Genomic DNA, 5,140 nt, shown 5'->3' on the forward strand with positions numbered 1-5,140 from the left:
GCAATAGCCCCTGCATATGGTGCAGGTAAATCAATTTGGGAACTGAGAAAGCTATCCAAACTTCTCGAGGTCATGAGCAATGCAACTTTTTCTGCTCTTGAATTAATGACTGATGAACTGAATGCAATGAGAACTGTGGTGCTTCAAAACCGCATGGCTCTTGACTTCACCCTAGCGGTGAGAGGTGGTACGTGCGCTTTAATCAAAGACAAGTGCTGTTCATTCATTCCTGACAATAAGCACGAAATTAATGACCATTTGGAAGTGATCCAACAAGTGTCAGACATGACCAGGCCAGGCCCAAACCCACTGATGGACTTTTTCCAGAATTTGTTTGGGGGGTGGGGTTCCATCCTAATGAACATCCTGATTGCCATTTGTGTGGGATTACTATTGTTAGCATGCATTTGCTGTGGAATTCCCTGCATGAAAAAAATTAATCAAAGATTTTATAGACATGTCAGTTTCTGAGACTGTATCAAAGTACTGAAATTGAAGAACTATTGAAAAAGGAAACACTTTCATAAGTTTAAACTGAATGACTCTCTTAGCTGCAGATCCTCAAAGGAAGAGGTTAGGAGAATAAACAAACTGTTTATGCTTTTGAAATAGAATAAAAAGTATTAACAGGGGGGAAATGTTAGAAAAAAATATGTATTAACATATGTGTGCAATGCTTATTCTAATAAGGGAAGATTAACACGTTTTTATTCTATATGCAGCATTAGTTTTATTTGAGACTGAAAATGTGCTTTTCTGAAATTGTGCTTTCTGACACTCCAAGATGCACTCTGACCTATTTTGCTAGCACAGCAAAATACATGTTTATGCCTTGGAAATGTACTGGAAAGCAGGTGATTTTCTGCTAAGTCAGGAAATTAAAAGGAGAATAATAATAATTTCTGTAGATCCATTCATTATAGACAATAAGCTCTGTTCGTGTTGATGAAAAAGTGCACAAGCTGCAAGATAGTTAGATATAATGAACAATAAACTGCTTCAGAAATCTGTACTTGCATTGTGCTTAAATTAACCATAGTACCTAGACTTGTAACATCACATAGCAAGAAAGTTATAATTGACCAGTGGTCATCAAGGCCACCCTGTTTACTGAAAAATCTTTTTTAAACTTTGAAGAGTCAGCTAGAAACATGAGAAATATCTGTAAAATAACAGAATTATGAACTGGTGATCTGCTACATCAGTCATAGTGGGCAATGTCTTGAAAGAAAGGTACAATAACTGTGACACTTCCTGATTTAGTAAGACAAACTCTGTAACTGCATTTTTTGTCTCCTTGCGCAAGAATAAAGATACCTGAACTGAACCTTATGCTTTTGGTCTATTTAAAGTATTTTTCTCTAACAGGAAGCTGCTTCTGAAAAGCTATCCCTGTGGACTTACACTGGAGAAGTACACATACGAACTGCAAAAGGAAAGGATTTTCTTCGAACTTATATGTTGAAGATTTAGGTGTCAAACGATCGAAATGTACAATATTCGGAATTCGACATTTCCGACTGCTCTACCACCTAAACAAGCGCTACCATGGGTCAAAAGAGGGGGATGTTTGGCATTTCGACTTAATTGTGTTCATAATTATGCGGAACTGGCATTCTGCTTTCAAACACGTGTTCGACAGTTGGCCATACAACCACATCCATGTATACCAACCGCAAGGATGTAGTATCTTTAATATAGTCTGCACATATGCAGTTCAGAGGAGCCACATTTCTTCTGCAAGCTCCAGTTATGAGTTCTCATTCATTGTTCTCCATTTTGGAACGTTGAATTCTGTTTTAACTGCTAGAAGGATCTGAGAATACAATGTCTGGAAGGAAGCTTTCCCTAAAAGTCTACTTTAGGATGACCTATATTTTAGCTGATAGCTATAGTGATGCTATGGGTTGTATCACATCTGTGCAGTTAAAACATAAGGACAGCATTTACTTAAACAGCACATTTTCTATCAGATCTTCTGTACAGTGGTGTGTGTGTGTGTGTGTGTGTGTGTGTGTGTGTGTGTGTGTGTGTGTGTGTGTGTGTGTGTGTGTGTGTGTGTGTGTTTATATATATATTATATATATATATGTATGTATATATGAATGTGTATATATATTTTATATAGAGAGACCCTGTGCTTTCTTAACTGCAAAAACATGCAGTAATGTTAAACATTTTACATAACAGTTAAAGCAAATACAAATGTATATAAACCTTCCTTTTTTCCTTTTTGATTGCAGAGTGTAACAGTGAAGATGAAAATCGCACTTTACAAGAGTGGTTTAAACTTGTGGTAGAGAAGAACAAGGTAGATCGTTATGTGTCTGAACTGTTGATCTGGTAAGTCATTTATTATTTATTCAGTGTAATACATTTCTGTTTTAAAAAGAGCTTCAGCTGCACAAGATCTATAAGTTGTGTATATGTTCAAATGATATGCATGTTGGGAGCAATGCAGTTAAAACCAAAGTTTCTAGTTTTGTAGTTCACTCTATTTCAACCTTCATAAGTTTTGTTAATCTGTAACTAAGACAGAAGGAAAACATCTGCCTTACTGATAAGCAGGCATATTAACAGACTAGAGAGATTGTATTTTAAGATGGATCTAGCCAATTAAGTGTTACAGTTTTTATAAGAAAAATTGTGAAATGTGAGTGGGATTTATAGTTATATGTACTGTGCAGGGCTAGTGTGTAGAATCTTGGAACATGCATTCATGCATAGGATTTGTACAGTACATATGTAGGCTGCAGAAATGGCTACTGCTCACCATCCTGACACTGGTGGTCATATATATGCTAATCAGGTACTCAGCATAAACAGCAGTGCTAACATTTAGAGATAGCTGAATTGTCTGCCAAAGCTGCCATCTGAAATTGTATTAGAACACAGTGATGCAACTACAGCATCCCATGCACAAGTCCCCCATGCAACTTGCACACACCCACAGTTACAGGAAGAGAATTATTTATGGACCCATAATGAAACACTGTGTCTTCCCAGGCAGGGATAAAAATTATTACAGTTCAAATATCTAAACCCACCATAATGCTGACTTTGAGTATCACAGTACAGAACATTGCTAAATAGTAAAAAAACATCAGTTTTGCAGGGAAGCTGTGTCCTTGGCACTGCTCAGTATGGGAAGTGCGGTCTCCACACCAGAGATCTGTAAGTATACGTAATTGTAATGACACTTAAACTCTCAAAGTAAGAGAAAAGTAGTTTCTCTTCTCCAAGTTGCCCATATTCCTAGAAAGAAAGATGGCAGCTTTGGCAGACAATTCAGCTATCTCTAAATGTTAGCACTGCTGTTTATGCTGAGTACCTGATTAGCATATATATGACCACCAGTGTCAGGATGGTGAGCAGTAGCCATTTCTGCAGCCTACATATGTACTGTACAAATCCTATGCATGAAGGAAGGAAGGAAGGCAAGATAGACAGATAAATACATATGCAAGCCACAGCAGAATGTCAAATCATCATCAAATTTGACCTATAACCTGCTGCCACTTTTTCTGCTGTGCACAGCAGCTACAAACTGGCAATGACAAGAAAGCCTGGGCTGTGCTTCCCACTAGGGTTGTCACCTTTCCATCATGCCATTTCCTGACCAGCAAGGTGCACCCCTGTGTGATCTCACCACTCCCATTCCTGGTGATAACCTTGCCACATTTATTAAACCCACATCCAGAATCTTGACTTCTACAATAATTATTGTATGCAGTAAAAAATGTACAAGGGAAGCATCTAAAGGGAGCAACATGCTTTTAGGTTGAATAGAATAATGGTACATATAATTGCATTGCCTCCTGTGTGGTATATTATATGAATTTCCCAAATGGGCAGCTCTGGAGGGACTTCTAAGAAACAACTTGGATTATTTATAGATATATTTACTGGAATCTGTTAATGTACTCATTTAATGCCCCTACAAAAAGAAGTACAGGGAGAAATGTTGCATCTTTAGAGACAAAGCTAAGGCATGGTCTTTTATATAGATGGTACCAATACCTAGGATGAGAAAGAAATACTTGGAATAAATAAGGAATTATGTCACAGTAAGGCAGGAAAAAGGATGGACTGTTAAATGGCTCAGTTAGCCTGGTCAGTTGTAAGCTTGTATTATTTGGTTGCAGAAAGGAATTAAAACAAAACATGTGGTTAGGGCTCCATTTTCAGGTATGGAATGGTGTCAGAAGAATAGGGGGTTGTGAGGCTATCTCATGGTATTTTAAGGTGATAGAGGCTACAGTGATGGAGTAGGGAGTGGTCATCATGTTGCAGGCACTGGCCTATACTCCACAGCTTTTCAGAGCAATTTGGAGCAAATAACCATTGGTACAGTGGAACAGGTACAAGGGCTTATTACATGTAAATGATCTGGTGACTACTGTACTTCTCCAAGTTGGTTCAACCCAGCCAAAAGAAAGGTATTATGGCAGTGCTACATGCAGGCATTGGTAAATGGAAGAATAGTGAAGGAATTTAAAGCTGATCTGGTGACTTTTGTACCTCTCCAAGTTGGTTCAATCCAGCCAAATAAAAGATGTTCTGGCAGTGCTGCATGCAGGCATTGGTAAATGGAAGAACAGTGAAGGAATTTAAAGCTCACAGTAAGAACAGCCAGCATGTCTGAAAATTATGGGTAGCACTGCCCTAACATTGGGCATGTCTTGAGATGCAGTGGCTTGAATAAGCTTTCTAAATGCCAATGAAGGGTGGATGGCATTTTTGGGCGTAATGGGGCTGAATACATCTTTTCAGTTTTGCAGAGTACTGAGAAGGTAGTGACTCTGCTTAGTTTGGACATATACTAGTTAAATACTCATTTCAGACAGGGTCTGTAACGCACACCCATCATGCATGCAGCAGGTGCAGAAAACATATATATGTATATGTATGTGTGTATATGTATATGTCTATATGTATATAACTTCCGGATAACAGTTGTGCAAAATTTGTATTTCTGCCCAGCCCTATGTTCACTTGGGCTCATGGACTCTGCTGCAAGACTTCAGGAGAGGTGAATTTATACTTCCACTGGCTGCCAGTCTGCTGCATCATCAAAACTAGAGTGTGGTGCACCTCAGAATTTTGATAACTTGCAGCTTTAAAGGGATGATATTGGCAT

At 38.3% G+C, this 5,140-nt stretch overlaps 1 long non-coding RNA gene across 1 annotated transcript in view; it reads left to right on the forward strand.

Annotated features, from left to right (window-relative positions):
• Window positions 1–2,248: 2,248 nt before the first annotated feature.
• LOC122791335 overlaps window positions 2,249–5,140 on the forward strand; it is a 186,733-nt gene continuing 183,841 nt past the window's right edge. Inside the window, exon 1 of the long non-coding RNA XR_006363138.1 lies at window positions 2,249–2,343. This is a non-coding gene — a long non-coding RNA (uncharacterized LOC122791335). The remainder of the gene's footprint in view (window positions 2,344–5,140) is intronic.

Source organism: Protopterus annectens, chromosome 17.part0, assembly GCF_019279795.1.
Source record: "Protopterus annectens isolate FY-2018-M chromosome 17.part0, PAN1.0, whole genome shotgun sequence".
NCBI lineage: Eukaryota > Metazoa > Chordata > Ceratodontiformes > Protopteridae > Protopterus > Protopterus annectens.